We start from the raw sequence: 16,277 nt of genomic DNA on the forward strand, positions 1-16,277 counted from the left end.
TCCTGGAGCGACCATCTCCCCTGGAAGTTTCTTCCTTGGGTGACTGCACCCCAGCCCCGGAGACTTGCATCTGTTGTCAGAAGTACCCAGTCCAGGATACCGAACCGGCGACCTTCCAGGAGGTGAGAACTTTGCATCCACCACAGGAGAGAAATTCTGGCTCTCGGAGATAGACTTATCTTCCGGTGCATGTGCAGGTGAGACCCGGACCATTTGCTCAGCAAATCCCACTGAAACACCCGGGCATGAAACCTGCCAAACGGAATGGCTTCGTAAGCCGCAACCATTTTCCCCAGAACCCGAGTACATTGATGGATGGACACAGTCTTCGGCCGCAGAAGTTCCCTGACCATCGACTGCAGTTCTAGAGCTTTTTCTTCTGGAAGAAATACTCTTCGTAACTCCGTGTCCAGAATCATGCCCAGAAACGACAGCCGAGTGGCCGGAATCAACTGAGATTTCGGCAAATTTAGCACCCAACCGTGCTGCCGGAGCACCAACAGTACAAAACTCACACTCCTCAGCAAGCGTTCCTTGGACCTCGCTTTTATCAGGAGATCGTCCAAGTACGGGATAATTGTAACCCCTTGCCTGCGAAGGATAACCATCATTTCTGCCATGACCTTGGTGAAAATCCTCGGGGCCTTGGAAAGCCCAAACGGCAACGTCTGAAATTGGTAATGAGAATCCTGTACCGCAAATTTCAGGAAAGCCTGATGCGGAGGATAAATCGGGACGTGTAAGTAGGCATCCTTTATGTCCACTGACTCCATAAAATCCTTCTAGGCTGGCAATCACCGCTCGAGGAGATTCCATCTTGAACTTGAAAATTTTCAAGTATGGATTGAGGGATTTTAGGTTCAGAATCAGTCTGACCGAACCGTCCGGTTTCGGCACCACAAACAGGCTCGAGTAGAACCCCTCCCCCCGTTGAGACGGGGGAACGGGAACAATGACCCTCTGGAGACACAACTTTTGTATTGCTGCCAGCACGACCTCCCTGTCCGGAAGAGACACTGGCAGGGTCGACATGAAAAACCGGTGAGGGGGCGTCTCCTGAAACTCCAGCCTGTAGCCCTGAGATACAATCTCTAGAACCCACGGATCCAAGTCCGATTGGACCCAGACCTGACTGAAAAACTGCAGACGGCCCCCACCGGGACAGACTCCCCCAGGGAAGCCCCAGCGTCATGCGGTGGACTTGGCAGCGGCAGGGGCGGACTTCTGGTCCTGGGCGCCTGACACTGCAGGCGACTTCTTTCCCCTTCCTCTACCTTTTGAAGCGAGAAAGGACGAACCTTTTCCTCGCCTGTATTTATTGTGACGAAAGGACTGCATCTGCTGATGTGGTGCCTTTTTCTGTTGTGTGGGAACATAAGGAAGAAAAGAGGACTTACCCGCAGTCGCGGTCCAGACCAGGTCAGCCAAGCCGTCCCCAAACAAGACAGTACCTTTGAAGGGTAACGCTTCCATAGCCCTCTTGGAGTCGGCATCAGCATTCCATTGATGTATCCACAGCGCCCTCCTGGACGAAATCGACATGGCATTGGCTCTTGACTCCAAGAGACCAACATCCCTCGCAGCATCCTTCAGGTAATCTGCACCGTCCTTGATATAACCAAGAGTTAAAAGAACAGTATCTTTATCAAGGGTATCCATATCAGAAGCTAAATTCTCAGCCCATTTAGCAATAGCACTACTCACCCACACCGACGCCACAGCAGGTCTGAGCAATGCACCCGTATTAGCGAAAATGGACTTCAGAGAAGTCTCCAGCTTGCGATCCGCCGGATCCTTGAGAGCTGCCGTGTCAGGAGACGGAAGCGCCACCTTCTTAGACAAACGAGATAAAGCTTTATCAACATTAGGAGACGCCTCCCATTTTCCCCTATCAACAGATGGAAAAGGATACGCCATGTAAATCCTCTTGGGAATCTGCCACCTCTTGTCCGGCGACTCCCAAGCCTTTTCACAAAGAGCATTCATCTCATGAGAGGGGGGAAACTGCACCTCAGGTTTTTTCTCCTTAAACAAGCAAATCCTTGTTTCCTGTACTGCAGTTTCTTCAGAAATGCGTAACACATCTTTTATAGCCACAATCATGTACTGAATACTCTTAACTAATCTAGGATGTAAAGGAGCCTCAGTGAAGTTGACATCGGACTCAAAATCCGTGTCGGTATCAGTATCTACCACTTGACTGAACGGCCTCTTTATCAACCCCGACGGGGTCTGTACCTGTGACAAAGCATCCTCCATGGATTTTTTCCACACCTGTGTCTGTGATTCAGATTTATCTAATCTCTTTGATAAAGAAGTCACATTAGAATTAATTGTATTCAACAGTGCAAGTAAGTCAGGTGTCGGCTGCGTCGACAGAACCAACTCCAGACCCGCATCTGCCTCCCCCAAAACCTCCTCCGGTGAATAACATTCAGCCTCAGACATGTCGATACCTAGTATCGACCCACCGACACACACATACAATGCCTCAGCCAGGGGACAGGCCCACAAGGAAGCCCGGACAGAGAAACACAGAGGGAGTATGCCAGCTCACACCCCAGCGCCCATATATCCCACCAACGAAAATATATGTACCAGCGCTGCCCAATATACCAAATATGCACCAGCTACTATGTACCCCCCCCCCCCCCCCCGATAAGCTCCCCGTTACGTTAATGGAGCTCGTGGAGGTCCCGGACCAGCGTCTCCTGTCTGCACGTGAGAAAATGGCGCCTGTGAGCCGCGCAGCTAAGCTCCGCCCCCTCCCGGTGCGTTTCAGCCCGTCAAATTCAAAAGTACTAAAATGCCGGCGGGGGTCCCGAAAACGGTGCTAATGCACCGAACAAGCATCTGCCGGCCCAAGAAGACCCAGTAACATGCTGCCCAGGGCGCCCCCCCCCAGCGCGCTGCACCCTGTGAGTGCTGGAGGAAATGTGTGTGTGGGAGCGGAGCGCAGCGTTGCCACTGCGCTGTACCTTTACTGAAGTCTTCTGCAGTCCTGGAGTCTTCTGTTCTTCTCATACTCACCCGACTTCTGTCTTCTGTGAGGGGGGTGACGGCGTGGCTCCGGGAACGAGCAGCTAGGCGCACCAAGTGATCAAACCCTCTGGAGCTAATGGTGTCCAGTAGCCGAGAAGCAGAGCCCTTAAACTAAGAAGAAGTAGGTCTGACTTCTCTCCCCTCAGTCCCACGATGCAGGGAGCCTGTAGCCAGCAGGTCTCCCTGAAAATAAAAAACCTAACAAAGTATTTTCCAGAGAAACTCAGGAGAGCTCCCCTAGTGAGTGTCCAGTCAGTCCTGGGCACAAAGTCTAACTGGGGTCTGGAGGAGGGGCATAGAGGGAGGAGCCAGTTCACACCCACTTTAAGTCTTTTCAGTGTGCCCAAGCTCCTGCGGATCCCGTCTATACACCATGGTCCTTTTGGAGTCCCCAGCATCCTCTAGGACGTAAGAGAAAAACGGTTTATGCAGGAAACCGACCTGTGCCCTTGCCCTGGTGGTCTAGTGGGGTCCTTGTACCAATACAGTGTCCACACCAGTGCGCGCGGCCCGCCTCCTAATGACCCTCTTACCACCTCCCAAGATGTGGCCACGCGATCCCAGAGAGCTGCGGTGACCTGATGAACCGGAGCCCTCCGCTGTAAGTACCCGGCAACTAGGGTGCGAGAGTAATACAGCGCCGCCGTGGGAGGTGATGGAGCTGCAGATGTCATCAGAATGACATCTAGCACTCACAGTGCCTCTGCTGCAGCCCTTGAAGTCTTCTATCTTCTTTTAAAAAGCTCTGTTCACCTGTTAGTGTCCTGCACTGCAGGCACCAACTTACAAACGGAGCTCCTGTACAGAGGCAGGGTTATAGAGGAGGCGGCGCTGAGCATCTTGGGAACAGTCAAAGGTTTTAGCCTGTTGGTGCCTCGGATCAAGATCCTACTCTACACCTCAATGTTAACCCAGTGTACCCCGCTGCAGAAATCTGCAGATGTCGCCCTGGGCTGGGAAGAGGCTACAGGTCAAGCGCCGACTCCCCTATGCTGGACCTCACCACCGGTACTATGGAGCCTTATCAATAGGGGTGTTAGTACACCCAACCTGTATTCCTATGCCCTGGCGGATATAGTGGGGTCCCTGCTCGCTGACAGTGTCCACGCCAGTGTTGCAGCCATCTCCATAGACTGATCAGGAATGCGATTTAGTGGCGTGTCCCGCCTGGGGGACCCTCTTACCTCCTCCCCATAGTAGCCACGCGAACCAAGAGAGTGTCTGCAACCATGTCCCTAAAGCCGTAGCGTCTTCGCCGTAAGTACCCAGGAACTGAGCCGCGGGAGTATGCAACACCGCTTGGGAGGTGATGGAGCTGCAGCGCTGAAATGTAAGAATTACATGCAGCGCTGACAGTCCAGTTTTGAAGAAGTTTTCTGTCAGAAAAAGCTTTTTCAGGGCTGCCCAGTGCAGCCCTCCTGTTAGGTACCAACTCGAAACTGAGCTGGCAGTGCCTGGAGGCGGGGTTACAGAGGTGGCCCCCAATGCATCCTGGGACAGCCCAAAGCTTTAGCATGTTGGTGCCTATGGATCAAAATGCACTCTACACCCCGATGTTTTCCTGAGTAACAGTGTATCCCGCTGCAGAAATATATATATATATATATATATATATACATATACATATACACAGCGAATCCTAGCATGCAGCGGCACTCAGGGAAAAAAAACTCATGGGTATTCCAAGCAAGTGGTGTTTATTCCATGGTAATACAAAAGAAGATCCAACGTTTCGGGGTGCTAACACCCCTTTGTCAAGGTGAACCTTGACAAAGGGGTGTTAGCACCCCGAAACGTTGGATCTTCTTTTGTATTACCATGGAATAAACACCACTTGCTTGGAATACCCATGAGTTTTTTTCCCTGAGTGCCGCTGCATGCTAGGATTCGCTGTATGTATCACAGATTCCAGAGGGCACCGGGGCTCTATTTACTGTGAAGGGTGAGTGCCAATCCGCTGTTATAATAAGAATTCACTTACCGATAATTCTATTTCTCGTAGTCCGTAGTGGATGCTGGGAACTCCGTAAGGACCATGGGGAATAGCGGCTCCGCAGGAGACTGGGCACAAAAGTAAAAGCTTTAGGACTACCTGGTGTGCACTGGCTCCTCCCCCTATGACCCTCCTCCAAGCCTCAGTTAGGATACTGTGCCCGGACGAGCGTACACAATAAGGAAGGATTTTGAATCCCGGGTAAGACTCATACCAGCCACACCAATCACACAGTACAACCTGTGATCTGAACCCAGTTAACAGCATGATAACAGAGGAGCCTCTGAAAAGATGGCTCACAACAATAATAACCCGATTTTTGTAACAATAACTATGTACAAGTATTGCAGACAATCCGCACTTGGGATGGGCGCCCAGCATCCACTACGGACTACGAGAAATAGAATTATCGGTAAGTAAATTCTTATTTTCTCTGACATCCTAGTGGATGCTGGGAACTCCGTAAGGACCATGGGGATTATACCAAAGCTCCCAAACGGGCGGGAGAGTGCGGATGACTCTGCAGCACCGAATGAGAGAACTCAAGGTCCTCCTCAGCCAGGGTATCAAATTTGTAGAATTTAGCAAACGTGTTTGCCCCTGACCAAGTAGCTGCTCGGCAAAGTTGTAAAGCCGAGACCCCTCGGGCAGCCGCCCAAGATGAGCCCACCTTCCTTGTGGAATGGGCTTTTACAGATTTTGGCTGTGGCAGGCCTGCCACAGAATGTGCAAGCTGAATTGTACTACAAATCCAACGAGCAATAGTCTGCTTAGAAGCAGGAGCACCCAGCTTGTTGGGTGCATACAGGATAAACAGCGAGTCAGATTTCCTGACTCCAGCCGTCCTGGAAACATATATTTTCAGGGCCCTGACTACGTCCAGCAACTTGGAGTCCTCCAAGTCCCTAGTAGCCGCAGGTACCACAATAGGCTGGTTCAAGTGAAACGCTGAAACCACCTTAGGGAGAAATTGAGGACGAGTCCTCAATTCTGCCCTGTCCGTATGAAAAATTAGGTAAGGGCTTTTATAGGATAAAGCCGCCAATTCTGAGACACGCCTGGCTGAAGCCAGGGCTAACAGCATTACCACTTTCCAAGTGAGATATTTTAAGTCCACAGTGGAGAGTGCTTCAAACCAATGTGATTTTAGGAACCCCAAAACTACATTGAGATCCCAAGGTGCCACTGGAGGCACAAAAGGAGGCTGTATATGCAGTACCCCCTTGACAAACGTCTGAACTTCAGGAACTGAAGCCAGTTCTTTCTGGAAGAAAATCGACAGGGCCGAAATTTGAACCTTAATGGACCCTAATTTTAGGCCCATAGACAGTCCTGTTTGCAGGAAATGCAGGAAACGACCCAGTTGAAATTCCTCTGTAGGGGCCTTCCTGGCCTCGCACCACGCAACATATTTACGCCAAATACGGTGATAATGCTGTACGGTTACATCCTTCCTGGCTTTGATCAGGGTAGGGATGACTTCATCCGGAATGCCTTTTTCCTTCAGGATCCGGCGTTCAACCGCCATGCCGTCAAACGCAGCCGCGGTAAGTCTTGGAACAGACAGGGTCCCTGCTGGAGCAGGTCCTTTCTTAGAGGTAGAGGCCACGGGTCCTCTGTGAGCATCTCTTGAAGTTCCGGGTACCAAGTCCTTCTTGGCCAATCCGGAGCCACGAGTATAGTCCTTACTCCTCTCCTTCTTATGATTCTCAGTACCTTGGGTATGAGAGGCAGAGGAGGGAACACATACACTGACTGGTACACCCACGGTGTTACCAGAGCGTCCACAGCTATTGCCTGAGGGTCCCTTGACCTGGCGCAATACCTGTCTAGTTTTTTGTTGAGGCGGGACGCCATCATGTCCACCTTTGGTTTTTCCCAACGGTTCACAATCATGTGGAAGACTTCTGGGTGAAGTCCCCACTCCCCCGGGTGGAGGTCGTGTCTGCTGAGGAAGTCTGCTTCCCAGTTGTCCACTCCCGGAATGAACACTGCTGACAGTGCTATCACATGATTTTCCGCCCAGCGAAGAATCCTTGCAACTTCTGTCATTGCCCTCCTGCTTCTTGTGCCGCCCTGTCTGTTTACGTGGGCGACTGCCGTGATGTTGTCTGACTGGATCAGCACCGGCTGACCTTGAAGCAGAGGTCTTGCTAGGCTTAGAGCATTGTAGATGGCCCTTAGCTCCAGGATATTTATGTGAAGTAATGTCTCCAGGCTTGACCACAAGCCCTGGAAATTTCTTCCCTGTGTGACTGCTCCCCAGCCTCTCAGGCTGGCATCCGTGGTCACCAGGACCCAGTCCTGAATGCCGAATCTGCGGCCCTCTAGAAGATGAGCACTCTGCAACCACCACAGGAGAGACACCCTTGTCCTTGGTGACAAGATTATCCGCTGATGCATCTGAAGATGCGACCCGGACCATTTGTCTAGCAGATCCCACTGGAAGGTTCTTGCGTGGAATCTGCCGAATGGGATTGCTTCGTAAGAAGCCACCATCTTTCCCAGGACCCTTGTGCATTGATGCACTGAGACTTGGCCTGGTTTTAGGAGATTTCTGACTAGTTCGGATAACTCCCTGGCTTTCTCCTCCGGGAGAAACACCTTTTTCTGGACTGTGTCCAGGATCATCCCTAGGAATAGAAGTCGTGTCGTCGGGATCAGCTGTGATTTTGGAATATTGAGAATCCAACCGTGCTGGCGCAGCACTATCTGAGATAGTGCTACTCCGACTTCCAACTGTTCCCTGGATCTTGCCCTTATCAGGAGATCGTCCAAGTAAGGGATAACTAAAACTCCCTTCCTTCGAAGGAGTATCATCATTTCGGCCATTACCTTGGTAAAGACCCGGGGTGCCGTGGACAATCCAAACGGCAGCGTCTGAAACTGATAGTGACAGTTCTGTACCACAAACCTGAGGTACCCTTGGTGAGAAGGGTAAATTGGGACATGTAGGTAAGCATCTTTGATGTCCAGAGACACCATATAGTCCCCTTCTTCCAGGTTTGCAATCACTGCTCTGAGTGACTCCATCTTGAATTTGAACCTTTGTATGTAAGTGTTCAAGGATTTTAGGTTTAAAATTGGTCTCACCGAGCCGTCCGGCTTCGGTACCACAAATAGTGTGGAATAGTACCCCTTTCCCTGTTGTAGGAGGGGTACCTTGATTATCACCTGCTGGGAATACAGCTTGTGAATGGCTTCCAATACTGCCTCCCTGTCTGAGGGAGACGTCGGTAAAGCAGACTTTAGAAAACGGCGAGGGGGAGACGTCTCGAATTCCAATTTGTACCCCTGAGATACCACTTGAAGGATCCAGGGGTCCACTTGCGAGTGGGCCCACTGCGCACTGAACTTCTTGAGACGGGCCCCCACCGTGCCTGAGTCTGCTTGTAAAGCCCCAGCGTCATGCTGAGGACTTTGCGGAGGCGGGAGAGGGCTTTTGTTCCTGGGAACTGGCTGTTTGTTGCAGCCTTTTTCCTCTCCCTCTGCCACGGGGCAGAAATGAGGCGCCTTTTGCCCGCTTGCCCTTATGGGGCCGAAAGGACTGCGCCTGATAATACGGCGTCTTCTTAGGTTGAGAAGCTACCTGGGGTAAAAATGAGGATTTTCCAGCAGTTGCCGTGGCTACCAGGTCTGATAGACCTACCCCAAATAACTCCTCCCCCTTATAAGGCAATACTTCCATGTGCCTTTTAGAATCCGCATCACCTGACCACTGCCGCGTCCATAAACCTCTTCTTGCAGAAATGGACAGCGCGCTAACTCTTGATGCCAGTCGGCAAATATCCCTCTGTGCATCACGCATATATAGAAATGCATCCTTCAAATGCTCTATAGTCAGTAATATACTGTCCCTATCTAGGGTATCAATATTTTCAGTCAGGGAATCCGACCACGCCAGGCCCGCACTGCACATCCAGGCTGAGGCGAGTGCTGGTCGCAGTATAACACCCGTGTGAGAGTATATACATTTTAGGATATTCTCCAGCTTTCTATCGGCAGGTTCCTTTAGGGCGGCCGTATCAGGAGAGGGTAGAGCTACCGGTTTAGACAAGCGTGTGAGCGCTTTATCCACCCTAGGGGGTGTTTCCCAACGTGCCCTATCCTCTGGCGGGAAAGGGTACGATGCCAATAACCTTTTAGGAATTATCAGTTTTTTATCGGGGGAAACCCACGCCTCATCACACACTTCATTTAATTCCTCGGATACAGGAAAAACTACAGGCAGTTTTTTCTCACCAAACATAATACCCTTTTTAGTGGTACTTGTATTATCAGAGATATGCAATACATTTTTCATTGCTTCAATCATGTAACGTGTGGCCCTAGTGGAAGTCACGTTTGTCTCCTCATCATCGACACTGGAGTCAGTATCCGTGTCTGTGTCTGCCATTTGAGGTAACGGGCGTTTTAAAGCCCCTGATGGCGTTTGAGACCCCTGGACAGGCACAAGCTGAGTAGCCGGCTGTCTCATGTCGTCAACTGTCTGTCGTAAAGAGCTGACACTGTCACGCAATTCCTTCCATAAGCTCATCCACTCAGGTGTCGACTCCCTAGGGGGTGACAACTGTATAATAGGCAATTGCTCCGCCTCCATCTCATTTTCCTCCTCAAACATGTCGACACAATCGTACCGACACACCGCACACACACAGGGAATGCTCTGATAGAGGACAGGACCCCACTAGCCCTTTGGGGAGACAGAGGGAGAGTATGTCAGCACACACCAGAGCGCTATATATAGACAGGAATACCACTATAAAATGTGCTTTTCCCTTTATAGCTGCTGTTAGTATCAAAACTGCGCCAAATTAGTGCCCCCCTCTCTTTTTTACCCTTTTCTGTAGTGCAGGACTGCAGGGGAGAGTCAGGGAGACGTCCTTCCAGCGGAGCTGTGATGGAAAATGGCGCCCGTGTGCTGAGGAGATAGGCTCCGCCCCCTTCTCGGCGGCCTTTTCTCCCGCTTTTTTGGTGAGTTCTGGCAGGGGTTAAAATACATCCATATAGCCCTGGGGGTTATATGTGGTGTATTTATGCCAGCCAAGGTGTTTTACATTGCTGCTCAGGGCGCCCTGCACCCTCAGTGACCGGAGTGTGAAGTGTGCCTGAGTAACAATGGCGCTACCTTGTTGAAGACTGATGTCTTCTGCCGCCGATTTTTCCGGACCTCTTCTTGCTTCTGGCTCTGTAAGGGGGCCGGCGGCGCGGCTCTGGGACCGAGCTCCGAGGCTGGGCCTGTGTTCGGTCCCTCTGGAGCTAATGGTGTCCAGTAGCCTAAGAAGCCCAATCCACTCTGCACGCAGGTGAGTTCGCTTCTTCTCCCCTTAGTCCCTCGATGCAGTGAGCCTGTTGCCAGCAGGTCTCACTGAAAATAAAAAACCTAAACTTAAACTTTCACTAAGAAGCTCAGGAGAGCCCCTAGTGTGCACCCTTCTCGGCCGGGCACAAAAATCTAACTGAGGCTTGGAGGAGGGTCATAGGGGGAGGAGCCAGTGCACACCAGGTAGTCCTAAAGCTTTTACTTTTGTGCCCAGTCTCCTGCGGAGCCGCTATTCCCCATGGTCCTTACGGAGTTCCCAGCATCCACTAGGATGTCAGAGAAAATAAGAATTTACTCACCGGTAATTCTATTTCTCGTAGTCCGTAATGGATGCTGGGAACTCCGTAAGGACCATGGGGAATAGCGGGCTCCGAAGGAGGCTGGGCACTCTAGAAAGATTTAGGACTACCTGGTGTGCACTGGCTCCTCCCACTATGACCCTCCTCCAAGCCTCAGTTAGGACACCGTGCCCGGACGAGCAGACATAATAAGGAAGGATTTAGAATCCCGGGTAAGACTCTTACCAGCCACACCAATCACACCGTACAACTCGTGATACAATATCCAGTTTGACAGTATGAAAACAACTGAGCCTCTCAACAGATGGCTCAACAATAACCCTTTTGTTAACAATAACTATTTACAAGTATTGCAGACAATCCGCACTTGGGATGGGCGCCCAGCATCCACTACGAACTACGAGAAATAGAAAAACCGGTGAGTAAATTCTTATTTTCTCTAACGTCCTAGTGGATGCTGCGAACTCCGTGAGGACCATGGGGATTATACCAAAGCTCCCAAACGGGCGGGAGAGTGCGGATGACTCTGTAGCACCGAATGAGAGAACTCCAGGTCCTCCTCAGCCAGGGTATCAAATTTGTAGAATTTTGCAAACGTATTTGCCCCTGACCAAGTAGCTGCTCGGCAAAGTTGTAAAGCCGAGACCCCTCGGGCAGCCGCCCAAGATGAGCCCACCTTCCTTGTGGAATGGGCCTTTACAGATTTTGGCTGTGGCATGCCTGCCACAGAATGTGCAAGCTGAATTGTACTACAAATCCAGCGAGCAATAGACTGCTTAGAAGCAGGAGCACCCAACTTGTTGGGTGCATACAGGATAAACAGCGAGTCAGATTTTCTGACTCCAGCCGTCCTGGAAACATATATTTTCAGGGCCCTGACAACGTCTAGCAACTTGGAGTCCTCCAATTCACTAGTAGCCGCCGGCACCACAATAGGCTGGTTCAGGTGAAACGCTGACACCACCTTAGGGAGAAATTGGGGACGAGTCCTCAACTCTGCCCTATCCATATGGAAAATCAGATAAGGGCTTTTACATGATAAAGCCGCCAATTCTGACACTCGCCTGGCTGAAGCCAAGGCTAATAACATGACCACTTTCCACGTGAGATATTTCAGATCCACGGTTTTTAGTGGCTCAAACCAATGTGATTTTAAGAAACTCAACATCATGTTGAGATCCCAAGGTGCCACTGGAGGCACAAACGGGGGCTGAATATGCAGCACTCCTTTTACAAAAATCTGAACTTCAGGTACTAAAGCTAGTTTTTTTTTTTTTTTGAAAGAAAATCGACAGAGCCGAGATCTGTACTTTAATGGAGCCTAGTTTTAGGCCCATATCCACTCCTGCTTGCAGGAAATACAGAAATCGACCTAGTTGAAATTCCTCTGTTGGGGCCTTATTGGCCTCGCACCATGCAACATATTTTCGCCATATGCGGTGATAATGCGTTGCCGTAACATCTTTCCTGGCCTTAATAAGCGTAGGAATGACTTCTTCCGGAATACCCTTTTCCTTTAGGATCCGGTGTTCAACCGCCATGCCGTCAAACGCAGCCGCGGTAAGTCTTGGAACAGACAGGGCCCCTGCTGTAGCAGGTCCTGTCTGAGCGGTAGAGGCCACGGGTCCTCTGAGAGCATCTCTTGAAGTTCCGGGTACCACGCTAGTCTTGGCCAATCCGGAACCACGAGAATTGTGTTTACTCCTCGCTTTCTTATTATTCTCAATACCTTTGGAATGAGAGGCAGAGGAGGGAACACATAAACCGACTGGTACACCCACGGTGTTACTAGAGCGTCCACAGCTATCGCCTGAGGGTCCCTTGACCTGGCGCAATATTTTTTTAACTTTTTGTTGAGACGGGACGCCATCATGTCCACCTGTGGTTTTTCCCAACGGTTTACCAGCATCTGGAAGACTTCTGGGTGAAGTCCCCATTCTCCTGGGTGGAGGTCGTGTCTGCTGAGGAAGTCTGCTTCCCAGTTGTCCACTCCCGGAATGAACACTGCTGACAGTGCTAGTACATGATTCTCCGCCCATCGGAGAATTTTTGTGGCTTCTGCCATCGCCATCCTGCTTCTTGTGCCGCCCTGTCGATTTACATGGGCGACTGCCGTGATGTTGTCTGACTGGATCAGCACCGGCTGGTGTAGGAGCAGGGATTTTGCTTGACTTAGGGCATTGTAGATGGCCCTTAGTTCCAGAATATTTATGTGAAGGGAAGTCTCCTGACTCGACCATAGTCCTTGGAAGTTTCTTCCCTGTGTGACTGCCCCCCAGCCTCGAAGGCTGGCATCCGTGGTCACCAGGACCCAGTCCTGTATGCCGAACCTGCGGCCCTCTAGAAGATGAGCACTCTGCAGCCACCACAGTAGAGACACCCTGGTTCTTGGAGACAGGGTTATTAAGCGATGCATCTGAAGATGCGATCCGGACCACTGGTCCAACAGGTCCCACTGAAAGATTCTGGCATGGAACCTGCCGAAGGGAATTGCTTCGTAAGAAGCCTGATGCACTGATACCTGTTTTGGTTTCAGGAGGTCTCTGACTAGAGATGACAACTCCCTGGCTTTCTCCTCCGGGAGAAACACTTTTCTCTGGACTGTATCCAGAATCATACCCAGGAACAGTAGCCGTGTCGTCGGAACCAGCTGTGACTTTGGGATATTCAGAATCCAGCCGTGCTGGTGCAGCACTTCCTGGGATAGTGCTACTCCCACCAACAACTGTTCCTTGGACCTCGCTTTTATTAGGAGATCGTCCAAGTACGGGATAATTAAAACTCCCTTTCTTCGAAGGAGTATCATCATTTCCGCCATAACCTTGGTAAATACCCTCGGTGCCGTGGACAGTCCAAACGGCAGCGTCTGGAATTGGTAATGGCAATCCCGTACCACAAATCTGAGGTACTCCTGGTGAGGATGGTAAATGGGGACATGCAAGTAAGCATCCTTGATGTCCAGGGATACCATGTAATCCCCCTCGTCCAGGCTTGCAATAACCGCCCTGAGCGATTCCATCTTGAACTTGAATTTCTTTATGTATGTGTTCAAGGATTTCAAATTTAGAATGGGTCTCACCGAACCGTCCGGTTTCGGTACCACAAATAGAGTGGAATAATAACCCGGCCTTGTTGAAGTAGGGGTACCTTGATTATCACTTGCTGAGAATACAGCTTGTGAATTGCCGTTAGCACCGCCTCCCTGTCTGGGGGAGCAATTGGCAAGGCAGATTTTAGGAACCGGTGGGGTGGGGACGCCTCGAATTCCAGCTTGTACCCCTGAGATACTATTTGCAGGATCCAGGGATCCACCTGTGAGCGAACCCACTGATCGCTGAAATTTTTGAGGCGACCCCCCACCGTACCTGGCTCCGCCTGTGGAGCCCCACCGTCATGCGGCGGACTTGGAAGAGGAAGCGGGGGAGGACTTTTGCTCCTGGGAACCTGCTGTTTGTTGCAGCCTTTTTCCCCTACCTCTGCCTCTGGACAGAAAAGACCCGCCTTTTCCACGCCTGTTTTTCTGGGTCCGAAAGGACTGAACCTGATAAAACGGCGCCTTCTTAGGCTGTGAGGGGACATGGGGTAAAAATGCTGACTTCCCAGACGTTGCTGTGGAAACTAGGTCCGAGAGACCATCCCCAAATAATTCCTCACCCTTATATGGCAACACTTCCATGTGCTTTTTAGAATCTGCATCTCCTGTCCACTGGCGAGTCCATAAGCCTCTCCTAGCAGAAATGGACAATGCACTTATTTTAGATGCCAGTCGGCAGATTTCCCTCTGTGCATCTCTCATATATAAGACTGAGTCTTTTATATGGTCTATGGTTAACAGGATCGTGTCTCTGTCTAATGTGTCAATATTTTCTGACAGTTTATCTGACCAAGCAGCGGCAGCACTGCACATCCAAGCTGACGCAATAGCTGGCCTAAGTATAATGCCTGTGTGTGTATATACAGACTTCAGGATCGCCTCCTGCTTTCTATCAGCAGGTTCCTTGAGGGCGGCCGTATCCGGAGACGGTAGTGCCACCTTTTTAGACAAACGTGTGAGCGCTTTATCCACTCTAGGGGGTGTTTCCCAACGTGACCTATCCTCTGGCGGGAAAGGGAACGCCATTAGTACCTTCTTAGGAATTACCAATTTTTTATCAGGGAAAGCCCACGCTTCTTCACACACTTCATTTAATTCATCTGATGGGGGAAAAAATAAGATTTTACTTACCGATAAATCTATTTCTCGTAGTCCGTAGTGGATGCTGGGGACTCCGTCAGGACCATGGGGATTAGCGGCTCCGCAGGAGACAGGGCACAAAAATAAAGCTTTAGGATCAGGTGGTGTGCACTGGCTCCTCCCCCTATGACCCTCCTCCAAGCCTCAGTTAGGATACTGTGCCCAGACGAGCGTACACAATAAGGAAGGATTTTGAATCCCGGGTAAGACTCATACCAGCCACACCAATCACACCGAACAACTTGTGATCTGAACCCAGTTAACAGTATGACAACGTAGGAGCCTCTGAACAGACGGCTCACAACAATAATAACCCGATTTTTGTACCAATAACTATGTACAAGTATTGCAGACAATCCGCACTTGGGATGGGCGCCCAGCATCCACTACGGACTACGAGAAATAGATTTATCGGTAAGTAAAATCTTATTTTCTCTAACGTCCTAGTGGATGCTGGGGACTCCGTCAGGACCATGGGGATTATACCAAAGCTCCCAAACGGGCGGGAGAGTGCGGATGACTCTGCAGCACCGAATGAGAGAACTCCAGGTCCTTTTTAGCCAGGGTATCAAATTTGTAGAATTTTACAAACGTGTTCTCCCCCCGACCACATAGCTGCTCGGCAGAGTTGCAATGCCGAGACCCCTCGGGCAGCCGCCCAGGATGAGCCCACCTTCCTTGTGGAATGGGCATTTACATATTTTGGCTGTGGCAGGCCTGCCACATAATGTGCAAGCTGAATTGTACTACACATCCAACTAGCAATCGTCTGCTTAGAAGCAAGAGCACCCAGTTTGTTGGGTGCATACAGGATAACAGCAAGTCAGTTTTCCTGACTCCAGCCGTCCTGGAACCGATATTTTCAGGGCCCTGACAACATCTAGCAACTTGGAGTCCTCCAAGTCCCTAGTAGCCGCAGGTACCACAATAAGCTGGTTCAGGTGAAACGCTGACACCACCTTAGGGAGAAACTGGGGACGAGTCCGCAGCTCTGCCCTGTCCGAATGGACAATCAGATATGGGCTTTTTTGAGACAAAGCCGCCAATTCTGACACTCGCCTGGCCGAGGCCAGGGCCAACATCATGGTCACTTTCCATGTGAGATATTTCAAATCCACAGATTTGAGCGGTTTAAACCAATGTGTTTTGAGGAATCCCAGCACTACGTTGAGATCCCACAGTGCCACTGGAGGCACAAAAGGGGGTTGTATATGCAGTACTCCCTTGACAAACTTCTGGACTTCAGGAACTGAAGCCAATTCTTTCTGGAAGAAAATCGACAGGGCCGAAATTTGAACCTTAATGGACCCCAATCTGAGGCCCATAGACACTCCTGTTTGCAGGAAATGCAGGAATCGACCGAGTTGAAATTTCTTCGTGGAGCCT

This window comes from Pseudophryne corroboree, chromosome 6 (assembly GCF_028390025.1).
Source record: "Pseudophryne corroboree isolate aPseCor3 chromosome 6, aPseCor3.hap2, whole genome shotgun sequence".
Classification (NCBI taxonomy): Eukaryota; Metazoa; Chordata; class Amphibia; order Anura; family Myobatrachidae; genus Pseudophryne; species Pseudophryne corroboree.